We start from the raw sequence: 16,784 nt of genomic DNA, 5'->3' as shown, positions 1-16,784 counted from the left end.
TATCAAAAACAAAATGCCACTCATTTGAAAGCTTTGAAACCTATTTATACAATTCAACCTCGGATCTTGATGAACCCACTTTTTCTATAGCAAACAAAGTTTCGATTATGCAAACTATTAACAAATGCCACTTGACCACTGATTCCGAATCTAAAAATCTCTGCAATCTAATAGGTGCCATGGTGTAGTGGTTATCACATCTGCCTAACACGCAAAAGGTCCCCAGTTCAAGCCTAGGTGGCATCAGTTTTTTACCGTTTGACATTTTTGCGTTTTTTTCACTAGTCCGGTCGAAAACAAAAAACCAATCAAAATTTTCTTTGACACATGAAGCTTTAAGCAATGACTTAAAACCTATCGATCATCTTTTCATAAAAAAAAATTTCCGTGTACACAAAAATAACAAAACACAATTTGTTATTCAATTTCTCCCTAAACCAACAACCTCATGAAATGACAATTAACAATTCACATCTTCAAATGCGAAATGATACTCAGTTCCAAGCTTTTATACCTAATATTACATTTCAAATTGTTTTTTCAAGTGTGAGAGGGCAACGATCAAAAAAAATTAAGCAAAAAAAAACAAAAGATACGTTCTATTAATCGAACAGTTTTTACAACAAACGTAGCGCAAGTCTTACTGAGGTCAACCCTGTAGTTAGTTGAAAATAGCTTAGGTTTGTTTGAACATCGAAGTCGAGTGTTTTATAGTAAGTGGCGCTCCCAATTTTGCATTGAAAAAGTCAGAAAACATTTCTTGGTTGACAACAATGGCCTGACTGAAAAGATATCTACCTTTTCTCTGCCACGAAGAAAAATTTATGAGGATTATTCACGGAGTTCAAGAGAAGCAAATATTAAAACCTCGGATCTCGATAAACCTACTTTTCTTATAGCAATTAGGGTTGCGATGATGGAAACTTCTAACACATGCCAATTAACCACTAATTCCGAAGCTTCAAAACTTTGCAATCCTATAGGTGCCAATGTGTAGTGGTTGTCCCATCTGCCAATCACGCAGGAAACCCCCAGTTCAAGCCTGTGTGGAATCACTTTTTACCGTTATACAGTTTCTCCGTTTGTTTTCACTAGTCGAGTCAACAGCACTAAAACCAACAAATGTCTTCTTTGACACAAAAAGCTTCAAACAATCACTTGAATTCTTTTGAGCAAAATTTTGTTAAGACACAAACTTTTACTTCTCCACAGAAAAATCAAATCATAATTTCTTTCCCTCAAACAACAACTTCATGCAATTAAAATTGATAATTTTTTTTGTCAAATGAAAAGTGACACTCAGTTCGAAGCTTATAAACCTATTTTTAAAATTCAAACTGTTTGTTCAAGTTTAATAGGGCAACGATCGAAAAACTTAGCAAAAAAAATTATTTTTCTACAACTAAACTAACAACATACAATCTACCAAACAATTAGTTCTTGCTAAAAAAAACATAGCGCAAGTTTTATTAAAGTCAGCCTTGTTTTTAGTTGAAAATAGTTTCACCTGGTTTTTCACCGCTAAACTAACAGCCTCATGCAAGGACAACTGACAATTCTTCTTATCAAAAACAAAATGCCACTCATTTGGAAGCTTTGAAACCTATTTTAACAATTCAACCTCGAATCTTGATGAACCCACTTTTTCTATAGCAAACAAAGTTTCGATTATGCAAACTTTTAACAAATGCTACTTGACCACTGATTCCGAATCTAAAAATCTATGCAATCTAATAGGTGCCATGGTGTAGTGGTTATCTCATCTGCCTAACAAGCAGAAGGTCCCCAGTTCAAGCCTGGGTGGCATCAGTTTTTTTACCATTTGACATTTTTTGCGTTTTTTTCACTAGTCCAGTCAAAAACAAAAAACCAATCAAAATCTTCTTTGACACAAGAAGCTTTAAGCAATGAATTAAAACCTATCGATCATCTTTTCAAAAAAAAATTTCCGTCCACACAAAAATAACAAAACACAATTTGTTATTCAATTTCTCCCTAAACCAACAACCTCATGAAATGACAATTAACAATTCACATCTTCAAATGCGAAATGATACTCAGTTCCAAGCTTTTAAACCTAATATTACATTTCAAATTGTTTTTTCAAGTGTGAAAGGGCAACGATCAAAAAAAATTAAGCAAAAAAAACAAAAGATACGTTCTATTAATCGAACAGTTTTTACAACAAACGTAGCGCAAGTCTTACTGAGGTCAACCCTGTAGTTAGTTGAAAATAGCTTAGGTTTGTTTGAACATCGAAGTCGAGTGTTTTATAGTAAGTGGCGCTCCCAATTTTGCATTGAAAAAGTCAGAAAACATTTCTTGGTTGACAACAATGGCCTGACTGAAAAGATATCTACCTTTTCTCTGCCACGAAGAAAAATTTATGAGGATTATTCACGGAGTTCAAGAGAAGCAAATATTAAAACCTCGGATCTCGATAAACCTACTTTTCTTATAGCAATTAGGGTTGCGATGATGGAAACTTCTAACACATGCCAATTAACCACTAATTCCGAAGCTTCAAAACTTTGCAATCCTATAGGTGCCAATGTGTAGTGGTTGTCCCATCTGCCAATCACGCAGGAAACCCCCAGTTCAAGCCTGTGTGGAATCACTTTTTACCGTTATACAGTTTCTCCGTTTGTTTTCACTAGTCGAGTCAACAGCACTAAAACCAATAAATGTCTTCTTTGACACAAAAAGCTTCAAACAATCACTTGAATTCTTTTGAGCAAAATTTTGTTAAGACACAAACTTTTACTTCTCCACAGAAAAATCAAATCATAATTTCTTTCCCTCAAACAACAACTTCATGCAATTAAAATTGATAATTTTTTTTGTCAAATGAAAAGTGACACTCAGTTCGAAGCTTATAAACCTATTTTTAAAATTCAAACTGTTTGTTCAAGTTTAATAGGGCAACGATCGAAAAACTTAGCAAAAAAAATTATTTTTCTACAACTAAACTAACAACATACAATCTACCAAACAATTAGTTCTTGCTAAAAAAAACATAGCGCAAGTTTTATTAAAGTCAGCCTTGTTTTTAGTTGAAAATAGTTTCACCTGGTTTTTCACCGCTAAACTAACAGCCTCATGCAAGGACAACTGACAATTCTTCTTATCAAAAACAAAATGCCACTCATTTGGAAGCTTTGAAACCTATTTTAACAATTCAACCTCGAATCTTGATGAACCCACTTTTTCTATAGCAAACAAAGTTTCGATTATGCAAACTTTTAACAAATGCTACTTGACCACTGATTCCGAATCTAAAAATCTATGCAATCTAATAGGTGCCATGGTGTAGTGGTTATCTCATCTGCCTAACAAGCAGAAGGTCCCCAGTTCAAGCCTGGGTGGCATCAGTTTTTTTACCATTTGACATTTTTTGCGTTTTTTTCACTAGTCCAGTCAAAAACAAAAAACCAATCAAAATCTTCTTTGACACAAGAAGCTTTAAGCAATGAATTAAAACCTATCGATCATCTTTTCAAAAAAAAAATTTCCTTCTACACAAAAATAATAAAAACACAATTTGTTATTCAATTTCTCCCTGAACCAACAACCTCATGAAACGACAATTAACAATTCACATCTTCAAATGCGAAATGATACTCAGTTCCAAGCTTTTAAACCTAATATTACATTTCAAATTGTTTTTTCAAGTGTGAGAGGGCAACGATCAAAAAAAATTAAGCAAAAAAAAACAAAAGATACGTTCTATTAATCGAACAGTTTTTACAACAAACGTAGCGCAAGTCTTACTGAGGTCAACCCTGTAGTTAGTTGAAAATAGCTTAGGTTTGTTTGAACATCGAAGTCGAGTGTTTTATAGTAAGTGGCGCTCCCAATTTTGCATTGAAAAAGTCAGAAAACATTTCTTGGTTGACAACAATGGCCTGACTGAAAAGATATCTACCTTTTCTCTGCCACGAAGAAAAATTTATGAGGATTATTCACGGAGTTCAAGAGAAGCAAATATTAAAACCTCGGATCTCGATAAACCTACTTTTCTTATAGCAATTAGGGTTGCGATGATGGAAACTTCTAACACATGCCAATTAACCACTAATTCCGAAGCTTCAAAACTTTGCAATCCTATAGGTGCCAATGTGTAGTGGTTGTCCCATCTGCCAATCACGCAGGAAACCCCCAGTTCAAGCCTGTGTGGAATCACTTTTTACCGTTATACAGTTTCTCCGTTTGTTTTCACTAGTCGAGTCAACAGCACTAAAACCAATAAATGTCTTCTTTGACACAAAAAGCTTCAAACAATCACTTGAATTCTTTTGAGCAAAATTTTGTTAAGACACAAACTTTTACTTCTCCACAGAAAAATCAAATCATAATTTCTTTCCCTCAAACAACAACTTCATGCAATTAAAATTGATAATTTTTTTTGTCAAATGAAAAGTGACACTCAGTTCGAAGCTTATAAACCTATTTTTAAAATTCAAACTGTTTGTTCAAGTTTAATAGGGCAACGATCGAAAAACTTAGCAAAAAAAATTATTTTTCTACAACTAAACTAACAACATACAATCTACCAAACAATTAGTTCTTGCTAAAAAAAACATAGCGCAAGTTTTATTAAAGTCAGCCTTGTTTTTAGTTGAAAATAGTTTCACCTGGTTTTTCACCGCTAAACTAACAGCCTCATGCAAGGACAACTGACAATTCTTCTTATCAAAAACAAAATGCCACTCATTTGGAAGCTTTGAAACCTATTTTAACAATTCAACCTCGAATCTTGATGAACCCACTTTTTCTATAGCAAACAAAGTTTCGATTATGCAAACTTTTAACAAATGCTACTTGACCACTGATTCCGAATCTAAAAATCTATGCAATCTAATAGGTGACATGGTGTAGTGGTTATCTCATCTGCCTAACAAGCAGAAGGTCCCCAGTTCAAGCCTGGGTGGCATCAGTTTTTTTACCATTTGACATTTTTTGCGTTTTTTTCACTAGTCCAGTCAAAAACAAAAAACCAATCAAAATCTTCTTTGACACAAGAAGCTTTAAGCAATGAATTAAAACCTATCGATCATCTTTTCAAAAAAAATTTCCTTCTACACAAAAATAATAAAAACACAATTTGTTATTCAATTTCTCCCTGAACCAACAACCTCATGAAACGACAATTAACAATTCACATCTTCGATTGCGAAATGATACTCAGTTTCAAATTTTTAAACCTAATATTACATTTCAAAGTGTTTTTTCAAGTGTGAGATGGCAACGATAAAAAAAAACTAAGCAAAAAAAAACAAAAAGATACGTTCTATTAATCGAACAGTTTTTACAAAAAACGTAGCGCAAGTCTTACTGAGGTCAACCCTGTAGTTAGTTGAAAATAGCTTAGGTTTGTTTGAACATCGAAGTCGAGTGTTTTTTAGTAAGTGGCGCTCCCATATTTGCATTGAAAAAATCAGAAAACATTTCTTGGTTGACAACAATGGCCTGACTGAAAAAGATATCTACATTTTCTCTGCCATGAAGAAAAATTTATGAGGATTATTCACGGAGTTCAAGAGAAGCAAATATTAAAACCTCGGATCTCGATAAACCTACTTTTCTTATAGCAATTAGGGTTGCGATGATGGAAACTCCTAACACATGCCATTTGACCACTAATTCCGAAGCTTCAAAACTTTGCAATCCTATAGGTGCCAATGTGTAGTGGTTGTCACATCTGCCAATCACGCAGGAAACTCCAGTTCAAGCCTGCGTGGAATCACTTTTTACCGTTATACAGTTTCTCCGTTTGTTTTCACTAGTCGAGTCAAGAGCACTAAAACCCATAAATGTCTTCTTTGACACAAACAGCTTCAAACAATCACTTGAATTCCTTTGAGCAAACTTTTGTTAAGACACAAACTTTTACTTCTCCACAGAAAAATCAAATCATAGTTTCGTTCCCTCGAACAACAATTTCAAGCAAAAAAAATTAATAATTTACTTTGTCAAATGAAAAATGACACTCAGTCCGAAGCTTATAAACCTATTTTTAAAATTCAAACTGTTTGTTCAAGTTTAATAAGGCAACGATCGAATAGCAAAAAAAAGTATTTTTCTACAACTAAACTAACAACATACGTTTTACCAAACAAACAGTTCTTGCTAAAAAAACATAGCGCAAGTTTTATTAAAGTCAGCCTTGTTTTTAGTTGAAAATAACTTCACCTGGTTTTTTACCGCTAAGTTAACAGCCTCATGCAAGGACAACTGACAATTCTTCTTATCAAAAACAAAATGCCACTCATTTGAAAGCTTTGAAACCTATTTATACAATTCAACCTCGGATCTTGATGAACCGACTTTTTCTATAGCAAACAAAGTTTCGATTATGCAAACTATTAACAAATGCCACTTGACCACTGAATCCGAATCTAAAAATCTCTGCAATCTAATAGGTGCCATGGTGTAGTGGTTATCACATCTGCCTAACACGCAGAAGGTCCCCAGGTCAAGCCTGGGTGGCATCAGTTTTTTACCGTTTGACAAATTTTGCGTTTCTTTCACTAGTCCAGTCGAAAACACAAAACCAATCAAAATATTCTTTGGCTGAAGAAGCTTTAAACAGTCAGTTAAAACCTTTCGATCATCTTTTCAAAAAAAGTTTTCCGTCTACACATAAATTACAAAACAAGCTTTTTTATTCAATTTCTCCCTGAACCAACAAGTTCATAAATGACAATTAACAATTCACATTTTCAAATGCGAAATGATACTCAGTTCCAAGCTTTTAAACCTAATATTACATTTCAAATTGTTTTTTCAAGTGTGAGAGGGCAACGGTCAAAAAAAAGTTAAGCAAAAAAAAACAAAAGATACGTTATATTAAACGAACAGTTTTTACAACAAACGTAGCGCAAGTCTTACTGAGGTCAACCCTGTAGTTAGTTGAAAATAGCTTAGGTTTGTTTGAACATCGAAGTCGAGTGTTTTATAGTAAGTGGCGCTCCCAATTTTGCATTGAAAAAGTCAGAAAACATTTCTTGGTTGACAACAATGGCCTGACTGAAAAGATATCTACCTTTTCTCTGCCACGAAGAAAAATTTATGAGGATTATTCACGGAGTTCAAGAGAAGCAAATATTAAAACCTCGGATCTCGATAAACCTACTTTTCTTATAGCAATTAGGGTTGCGATGATGGAAACTCCTAACACATGCCATTTAACCACTAATTCCGAAGCTTCAAAACTTTGCAATCCTATAGGTGCCAATGTGTAGTGGTTGTCCCATCTGCCAATCACGCAGGAAACCCCCAGTTCAAGCATGTGTGGAATCACTTTTTACCGTTATACAGTTTCTCCGTTTGTTTTCACTAGTCGAGTCAAGAGCACTAAAACCAATAAATGTCTTCTTTGACACAAAAAACTTCAAACAATCACATGAATTCTTTTGAGCAAAATTTTGTTAAGACACAAACATTTACTTCTCCACAGAAAAATCAAATCATAATTTCTTTCCCTCAAACAACAACTTCATGCAATTAAAATTGATAATTTACTTTGTCAAATGAAAAGTGACACTCAGTTCGAAGCTTATAAACCTATTTTTAAAATTCAAATTGTTTGTTCAAATTTAATAGGGCAACGATCGAAAAACTTAGCAAAAAAAATTATTTTTCTACAACTAAACTAACAACATACGTTCTACCAAACAATTAGTTTTTGCTAAAAAAAATAGCGCAAGTTTTATTCAAGTCAGCCTTGTTTTTAGTTGAAAATAGTTTCACCTGGTTTTTTACCGCTAAACTAACAGCCTTATGCAAGGACAACTGACAATTCTTCTTATCAAAAACAAAATGCCACTCATTTGGAAGCTTTGAAACCTATTTTAACAATTCAACCTCGAATCTTGATGAACCCACTTTTTCTATAGCAAACAAAGTTTCGATTATGCAAACTTTTAACAAATGCTACTTGACCACTGATTCCGAATCTAAAAATCTATGCAATCTAATAGGTGCCATGGTGTAGTGGTTATCTCATCTGCCTAACACGCAGAAGGTCCCCAGTTCAAGCCTGGGTGGCATCAGTTTTTTTACCATATGACATTTTTTGCGTTTTTTTCACTAGTCCAGTCGAAAACAAAAAACCAATCAAAATCTTCTTTGACACAAGAAGCTTTAAGCAATGAATTAAAACCTATCGATCATCTTTTCAAAAAAAAAATTTCCGTCTACACAAAAATAATATAAACACAATTTGTTATTCAATTTCTCCCTGAACCAACAACCTCATGAAACGACAATTAACAATTCACATCTTCGATTGCGAAATGATACTCAGTTTCAAATTTTTAAACCTAATATTACATTTCAAATTGTTTTTTCAAGTGTGAGATGGCAACGATAAAAAAAAACTAAGCGAAAAAAACAAAAAGATACGTTCTATTAATCGAACAGTTTTTACAAAAAACGTAGCGCAAGTCTTACTGAGGTCAACCCTGTAGTTAGTTGAAAATAGCTTAGGTTTGTTTGAACATCGAAGTCGAGTGTTTTTTAGTAAGTGGCGCTCCCATATTTGCATTGAAAAAATCAGAAAACATTTCTTGGTTGACAACAATGGCCTGACTGAAAAAGATATCTACCTTTTCTCTGCCATGAAGAAAAATTTAAGAGGATTATTCACGGAGTTCAAGAGAAGCAAATATTAAAACCTCGGATCTCGATAAACCTACTTTTCTTATAGCAATTAGGGTTGCGATGATGGAAACTCCTAACACATGCCATTTGACCACTAATTCCGAAGCTTCAAAACTTTGCAATCCTATAGGTGCCAATGTGTAGTGGTTCTCACATCTGCCAATCACGCAGGAAACTCCAGTTCAAGCCTGCGTGGAATCACTTTTTACCGTTATACAGTTTCTCCGTTTGTTTTCACTAGTCGAGTCAAGAGCACTAAAACCCATAAATGTCTTCTTTGACACAAAAAACTTCAAACAATCACTTGAATTCTTTTGAGCAAAATTTTGTTAAGACACAAACTTTTACTTCTCCACAGAAAAATCAAATCATAATTTCTTTCCCTCGAACAACAACTTCAAGCAAAAAAAATTAATAATTTACTTTGTCAAATAAAAAATGACACTCAGTTCGAAGCTTATAAACCTATTTTTAAAATTCAAACAGTTTGTTCAAGTTTAATAGGGCAACGATCAAAAAACTTAGCAAAGAAAAAGTATTTTTCTACAACTGAACTAATAACATACGTTGTACCAAACAAACAGTTCTTGCTAAAAAAAACATAGCGCAAGTTTTATTAAAGTCAGCCTTATTTTTAGTTGAAAATAGTTTCAACTGGTTTTTTACCGCTAAACCAACAGCCTCATGCAAGGACAACTGACAATTCTTTTTATCAAAAACAAAATGCCACTCATTTGGAAGCTTTGAAATCTTTTTTTTACAATTCAACCTCGAATCTTGATGAACCCAATATTTCTATAGCAAACAAAGTTTCGATTATGCAAACTATAAACAAATGCCACTTGACCACTGATTCCGAATCTAAAAATCTATGCAATCTAATAGGTGCCATGGTGTAGTGGTTATCACATCTGCCTAACACGCAGAAGATCCCCAGTTCAAGCCTGGGTGGCATCAGTTTTTTACCGTTTGACAATTTTTGCGTTTTTTTCACTTGTCGAGTCGAAAGCAAAAAACCAATCAAAATCTTCTTTGACACAAGAAGCTTTAAACAATGAATTAAAACGTATTGATCATCTTTTCAAAAAAAAATTCCGTCTATACAAAAATAACAAAACACAATTTGTTAATCAATTTCTCCCTGAACTAACAACCTCATGAAATGACAATTATTAATTCACATCTTCAAATGCGAAATGAAACTCAGTTCCAAGCTTTTAAACCTAATATTACATGTCAAATTGTTTTTTCAAGTGTGAGAGGGCAACGATAAAAAAAAATTAAGCAAAAAAAAAACAAAAAGATACGTTCTATTAATCGAACAGTTTTTACAAAAAACGTGCGCAAGTCTTACTGAGGTCAACCCTGTAGTTAGTTGAAAATAGCTTAGGTTTGTTTGAACATCGAAATCAAGTGTTTTTTAGTAAGTGGCGCTCCCAATTTTGCATTGAAAAAGTCAGAAAACATTTCTTGGTTGACAACAATGGCCTGACTGAAAAAGATATCTACCTTTTTTCTGCCATGAAGAAAAATTTATGAGGATTACTCACGGAGTTCAAGAGAAGCAAATATTAAAACCTCGGATCTCGATAAACCTACTTTTCTTATAGCAATTAGGGTTGCGATGATGGAAACTCCTAACACATGCCTTTGACCACTAATTCCGAAGCTTCAAAACTTTGCAATCCTATAGGTGCCAATGTGTAGTGGTTGTCACATCTGCCAATCACGCAGGAAACCCCCAGTTGAAGCCTGCGTGGAATCACTTTTTACCGTTATACAGTTTCTCCGTTTGTTTTCACTAGTCGAGTCAAAAGCACTAAAACCCATAAATGTCTTCTTTGACACAAACAGCTTCAAACAATCACTTGAATTCTTTTGAGCAAAATTTTGTTAAGACACAAACTTTTACTTCTCCACAGAAAAATCAAATCATAATTTCTTTCCCTCGAACAACAACTTCATGCAAAAAAAATTAATAATTTATTTTGTCAAATGAAATATGACACTCAGTTCGAAGCTTATCAACCTATTTTTAAAATTCAAACAGTTTGTTCAAGTTTAATAGGGCAACGATCGAAAAACTTAGCAAAAAAAAGTATTTTTCTACAACTGAACTAACAACATACGTTGTACCAAACAAACCGTTCTTGCTAAAAAAAACATAGCGCAAGTTTTTTTTAAAGTCAGCCTTGTTTTTAGTTGAAAATAGTTTCACCTGGTTTTATACCGCTAAACCAACAGCCTCATGCAAGGACAACTGACAATTCTTTTTATCAAAAACAAAATGCCACTCATTTGGAAGCTTTGAAATCTTTTTTTTACAATTCAACCTCGAATCTTGATGAACCCAATTTTTCCATAGCAAACAAAGTTTCGATTATGCAAACTATTAACAAATGCCACTTGACCACTGATTCCGAATCTAAAAATCTATGCAATCTAATAGGTGCCATGGTGTAGTGGTTATCACATCTGCCTAACACGCAGAAGATCCCCAGTTCAAGCCTGGGTGGCATCAGTTTTTTTCCGTTTGACAATTTTTGCGTTTTTTTTCACTTGTCGAGTCGAAAGCAAAAAACCAATCAAAATCTTCTTTGACACAAGAAGCTTTAAACAATGAATTAAAAACTTCGGTCATCTTTTCAAAAAAAATTCCGTCTATACAAAAATAACAAAACACAATTTGTTAATCAATTTCTTCCTGAACCAACAACCTCATGAAATGACAATTATTAATTCACATCTTCAAATGCAAAATGAAACTCAGTTCCAAGCTTTTAAACCTAATATTACATGTCAAATCGTTTTTTCAAGAGTGAGAGGGCAACGATCAAAAAAAAATAGGCAAAAAAAACAGAAAGATACGTTCTATTAATCGAACAGTTTTTACAAAAAACGTAGCGCAAGTCTTACTGAGGTCAACCCTGTAGTTAGTTGAAAATATTTTAGGCTTGTTTGAACATCCAATTCGAGTGTTTTATAAGAAGTGGCGCTCCCAATTTTGGATTGAAAAAGTCAGAAAACATTTCTGGTTGACAACAATGGCCTGACTGAAAATGATATCTACCTTTTCTCTGACATGAAGAAAAATTTACGAGGATTATTCACGGAGTGCAAGAGAAGCAAATATTAAAACCTCGGATCTCGATAAACCTTCTTTTCCTTTAGCAATTAGGGTTGCGATGATGGAAACTCCTAACACATGCCATTTGACCACTAATTCCGAAGCTTCAAAACTTTGCAATCCTATAGGTGCCAATGTGTAGTGGTTGTCCCATCTGCCAATCACGCAGGAAACCCCCAGTTCAAGCCTGTGTGGAATCATTTTTTACCGTTATACAGTTTCTCCCTTTGTTTTCACTAGTCGATTCAAGAGCACTAAAACCAATAAATGTCTTCTTTGACACAAAAAACTTCAAACAACCTTTTGAATTCTTTTGAGCAAAATTTTGTAAAGAGACAAACTTTTACTTCTCCACAGAAAAATCAAATCATAATTTCTTTCCCTCGAACAACAACTTCATGCAATAAAAATAAATAATTTACTTTGTCAAATGAAAAATGACACTCAGTTCGAAGCTTATAAACCTATTTTTAAAATTCAAACAGTTTGTTCAAGTTTAATAGGGCAACGATCGAAAAACTTAGCAAAAAAAAAGATTTTTTCTACAACTAAACTAACAACAAACGTTCTACCAAACAAACAGTTCTTGCTAAAAAAAACATAGCGCAAGTTTTATTAAAGTCAGCCTTGTTTTTAGTTGAAAATAGTTTCATCTGGTTTTTTACCGCTAAACTAACAGCCTCATGCAAGGACAACTGACAATTCTTGTTATCAAAAATAAAATGCCACTCATTTGGAAGCTTTGAAACCTATTTTTACAATTCAACCTAGAATCTTGATGAACCCACTTTTTATATAGCAAACAAAGTTTCGATTATGCAAACTTTTAACAAATGCCACTTGACCACTGATTCCGAATCTAAAAATCTATGCCATCTAATAGGTGCCATGGTGTAGTGGTTATCACATCTGCCTAACACGCAGAAGGTATCCAGTTCAAGCCTGGGTTGCATCAGTTTTTTACCGTTTGACATTTTTTGCGGTTTTTTCACTAGTCCAGTCGAAAACAAAAAACCAATCAAATCTTCTTTGACACAAGAAGCTTTAAACAATGAATTAAAACCTATCGATCATCCTTTCAAAAAAATTTTTCCGTCTACACAAAAATAACAAGACACAATTTGTTATTCAATTTCTCCCTGAACCAACAACCTCATGAAATGACAATTAACAATTCACATCTTCAAATGCGAAATGATACTCATACTCAGTTCCAAGCTTTAAAACCTAATATTACATTTCAAATTGTTTTTTCAAGTGTGAGAGTGCAACGATCAAAAAAAATTAAGCAAAAAAAACAAAAAGATAAGATCTTCAAATGCGAAATGATATTCATACTCAGTTCCAAGCTTTAAAACCTAATATTACATTTCAAATTGTTTTTTCAAGTGTGAAAGTGCAACGATCAAAAAAAATTAAGCAAAAAAAAAAACAAAAAGATACGTTCTAAACAGTTTTTACAAAAAACGTAGCGCAAGTCTTACTGAGGTCAACCCTGTAGTTAGTTGAAAATAGCTTAGGTTTGTTTGAACATCGAAGTCGAAAGTTTATAGTAAGTGGCGCTCCCAATTTTGCATTGAAAAAGTTAGAAAACATTTCTTGGTTGACAACAATGGCCTGACTGGAAAAGATATTTACCTTTTCTCTGCCATGATGAAAAATTTACGAGGATTATTCACGGAGTTCAAGAGAAGCAATTATTAAAAACTCGGATCTCGATAAACCTACTTTTCTTATAGCAATTAGGGTTGCGATGATGGAAACTCCTAACACATGCCATTTGACCACTAATTCCGAAGCTTCAAAACTTTGCAATCCTATAGGTGCCAATGGGTAGTGGTTGTCACATCTGCCAATCACGCAGGAAACCCCCAGTTCAAGCCTGTGTGGAGTCATTTTTCACCGTTACACGATTTCTCCGTTTGTTTTCACTAGTCGAGTCAAAAACACAAAACCAATCAATGTCTTCTTTGACACAACAAGCTTCAAACAATCACTTGAAACCTTTTGAGCAAAACTTTGTTAAAAAACATACTTTTACTTCTCATCAGAAATATCAAAACATAATTTCTTTCCCTCGAACAACAACTTCATGCAATAAAAATTAATAATTTACTTTGTCAAATGAAAAATGACACTCAGTTCGAAGCTTATAAATCTATTTTTAAAATTCAAACTGTTTGTTCAAGTTTAATAGGGCAACGATCAAAAAACTTAGCAAAAAAAAGTATTTTTCTACAACTAAACTGACAACATACGTTCTAGCTAAAAAAAACATAGCGCAAGTTTTAATAAAGTCAGCATTGTTTTTAGTTGAAAATAGTTTCACCTGGTTTTTTACCGCTAAACTAAGAGCCTCATGCAAGGACAACTGACAATTCTTCTTATCAAAAGCAAAATGCCACTCATTTGGAAGCTTTGAAACCTATTTTTACAATTCAACCTCGAATCTTGATGAACCCATTTTTTCTATAGCAAACAAAGTTTCGATTATGCAAACTATTAACAAATGCCACTTGACCATTGATTCCGACTCTAAAAATCTCAGCAAGCTAATAGGTGCCATGGTGTAGTGGTTATCACATCTGCCTAACACGCAGAAGGTCCCCAGTTCAAGCCTGGGTGGCATCAGTTTTTTACCGTTTGACATGTTTTGCGTTTTTTTCACTAGTCCAGTCGAAAGCAAAAAACCAATCAAAATCTTCTTTGACACAAGAAGCTTTAAACAATGAAATAAAACCTATCGATCATCTTTTCAAAAAAAAAAAATTTCCGTCTGCACAAAAATAACAAAAACACAATTTGTTATTCAATTTCTCCCTGAACCAACAACCTCATGAAATTACAATTAACAATTCACATTTTCAAACGCGAAATGATACTCAGTTCCAAGCTTTTAAACCTAATATTACATTTCAAATTGTTTTTTCAAGTGTGAGAGGGCAACGGTCAAAAAAAAGTTGAGCAAAAAAAACAAAAAGATACGTTATATTAATCGAACAGTTTTTACAACAAACGTAGCGCAAGTCTTACTGAGGTCAACCCTGTAGTTAGTTAAAAAAGCTTAGGTTTGTTTGAAAATCGAAGTCGAGTGTTTTATAGTAAGTGGCGCTCTCAATTTTGCATTGAAAAAGTCAGAAAACATTTCTTGGTTGACAACAATGGCCTGACTGAAAAAGATATCTACCTTTTCTCTGCCATGAAGAAAAATTTATGAGAATTATTCACGGAGTTCAAGAGAAGCAAATATTAAAACCTCGGATCTCGATAAACCTACTCTTCTTATAGCAATTAGGGTTGCGATGATGGAAACTCCTAACAAATGCCATTTAACCACTAAATCCGAAGCTTCAAAACTTTGCAATCCTATAGGTGCCAATGGGTAGTGGTTGTCACATCTGCCAATCACGCAGGAAACCCCCAGTTCAAGCCTGCGTGGAATCACTTTTTACCATTATACAGTTTCTCCGTTTGTTTTCACTAGTCGAGTCAAGAGCACTAAAACCCATAAATGTCTTCTTTGACACAAAAAGCTTCAGACAATCACTTGAATTCTTTTGAGCAAAATTTTGTTCCGACACAAACTTTTACTTCTCCACAGAAAAATCAAATCATAATTTCTTTCCCTCGAACAACAACTTCATGCAAAAAAATTAATAATTTACTTTGTCAAATGAAAAATGACACTCAGTTCGAAGCTTATAAACCTATTTTTAAAATTCAAACAGTTTGTTCAAGTTTAATAGGGCAACGATCGAAAAACTTAGCAAAAAAAGTATTTTTCTACAACCAAACTAACAACATACGTTCTACCAATTAAACAGTTCTTGCTAAAAAATCATAGCGCAAGTTTTACTAAAGTCAGCCTTGTTTTTAGTTGAAAATAGTTTCACCTGGCTTTTTACCGCTAAACCAACAGCCTCATGCAAGGAAAACTGACAATTCTTCTTATCAAAAACAAAATACCACTCATTTGGAAGCTTTGAAACCTTTTTTTACAATTCAAACTCGGATCTTGATGAACCCACTTTTTCTATTGCAAACAAACTTTCGATTGTGCAAACTACTTAAAAATGCCACGTGACCACTGATTCCGAATCTAAAAATCTATGCAATCTAATAGGTGCCATAGTGTAGTGGTTATCACATCTGCCTAACACGCAGAAGATCCCCAGTTCAAGCCTGGGTGGCATCAGTTGTTTACCGTTTGACTTTTTTTGCGTTTTTTTCACTAGTCGAGTGTCAAACAAAAAACCAATCGAAATCTTCTTTGACACAAAAAGCTTTAAACAATGATTTAAAACCTATCGATCATCTTTTCAAAAAAAAATTTCCGTCTACACAAAAATAACAAAACAAAATTTGTTATTCAATTTCTCCCTGAACCAACAACCTCAAGAAATGACAGTTAACAATTCACATCTTCAAATGCGAAATGATACTCAGTTCCAAGCTTTTAAACCTAATATTACATGTCAAATTGTTTTTTCAAGTGTGAGAGGGCAACGATCAAAAAAATTAAGCAAAAAAAAAACAAGAAGATACGTTCATTTAATCGAACAGCTTTTACAAAAAACGTAGCGCAAGTCTTACTGAGGTCAACCCTGTAGTTAGTTGAAAATAGCTTAGGTTTGTTTGAACATCGAAGTCGAGTGTTTTATAGTAAGTGGCACTCCCAATTTTAGATTGAAAAAGTCAGAAAAGATTTCTTGGTTGACAACAATGGCCTGACTGAAAAAGATATCTAGCTTTTCTCTGCCACGAAGAAAAATTTATGAGGATTAGTCACGGAGTTCAAGAGAAGCAAATATTAAAACCTCGGATCTCGATAAACCTACTTTTTTTATAGCATTTAGGGTAGCGATGATGGAAACTCCTAACACATACCATTTGACCACTAATTCCGAAGCTTCAAAACTTTGCAATCCTATAGGTGCCAATGTGTAGTGGTTGTCACATCTGCCAATCACGCAGGAAACCCCCAGTTCAAGCC

The 16,784-nt window shown here is 33.8% G+C and overlaps 1 protein-coding gene and 11 non-coding genes across 12 annotated transcripts in view; 11 read left to right on the top strand and 1 right to left on the bottom strand.

Moving 5' to 3' along the window:
- Nucleotides 1-16,784, bottom strand: part of LOC134848707 (histone-lysine N-methyltransferase SETDB2-like) — a 185,020-nt gene that overhangs the window by 150,718 nt on the left and 17,518 nt on the right. The window lies entirely within an intron of this gene.
- Trnav-aac (transfer RNA valine (anticodon AAC)) lies at nucleotides 174-246 on the top strand. The gene has a single exon. It is a non-coding gene; the product is annotated as a tRNA-Val (tRNA).
- Trnav-aac (transfer RNA valine (anticodon AAC)) lies at nucleotides 1,737-1,809 on the top strand. The gene has a single exon. It is a non-coding gene; the product is annotated as a tRNA-Val (tRNA).
- Nucleotides 3,299-3,371, top strand: Trnav-aac (transfer RNA valine (anticodon AAC)). Its single transcript has one exon. It is a non-coding gene; the product is annotated as a tRNA-Val (tRNA).
- Nucleotides 4,864-4,936, top strand: Trnav-aac (transfer RNA valine (anticodon AAC)). Its single transcript has one exon. It is a non-coding gene; the product is annotated as a tRNA-Val (tRNA).
- Nucleotides 6,422-6,494, top strand: Trnav-aac (transfer RNA valine (anticodon AAC)). Its single transcript has one exon. It is a non-coding gene; the product is annotated as a tRNA-Val (tRNA).
- Nucleotides 7,982-8,054, top strand: Trnav-aac (transfer RNA valine (anticodon AAC)). The gene has a single exon. It is a non-coding gene; the product is annotated as a tRNA-Val (tRNA).
- Trnav-aac (transfer RNA valine (anticodon AAC)) lies at nucleotides 9,549-9,621 on the top strand. Its single transcript has one exon. It is a non-coding gene; the product is annotated as a tRNA-Val (tRNA).
- Nucleotides 11,113-11,185, top strand: Trnav-aac (transfer RNA valine (anticodon AAC)). The gene has a single exon. It is a non-coding gene; the product is annotated as a tRNA-Val (tRNA).
- Nucleotides 12,674-12,746, top strand: Trnav-aac (transfer RNA valine (anticodon AAC)). Its single transcript has one exon. It is a non-coding gene; the product is annotated as a tRNA-Val (tRNA).
- Trnav-aac (transfer RNA valine (anticodon AAC)) lies at nucleotides 14,350-14,422 on the top strand. Its single transcript has one exon. It is a non-coding gene; the product is annotated as a tRNA-Val (tRNA).
- On the top strand, nucleotides 15,914-15,986 carry Trnav-aac (transfer RNA valine (anticodon AAC)). The gene has a single exon. It is a non-coding gene; the product is annotated as a tRNA-Val (tRNA).

The sequence above is a fragment of the Symsagittifera roscoffensis genome, chromosome 6 (genome assembly GCF_963678635.1).
Source record: "Symsagittifera roscoffensis chromosome 6, txSymRosc1.1, whole genome shotgun sequence".
Classification (NCBI taxonomy): domain Eukaryota; kingdom Metazoa; phylum Xenacoelomorpha; order Acoela; family Convolutidae; genus Symsagittifera; species Symsagittifera roscoffensis.
This window is presented reverse-complemented; position numbering and strand designations above follow the sequence as displayed.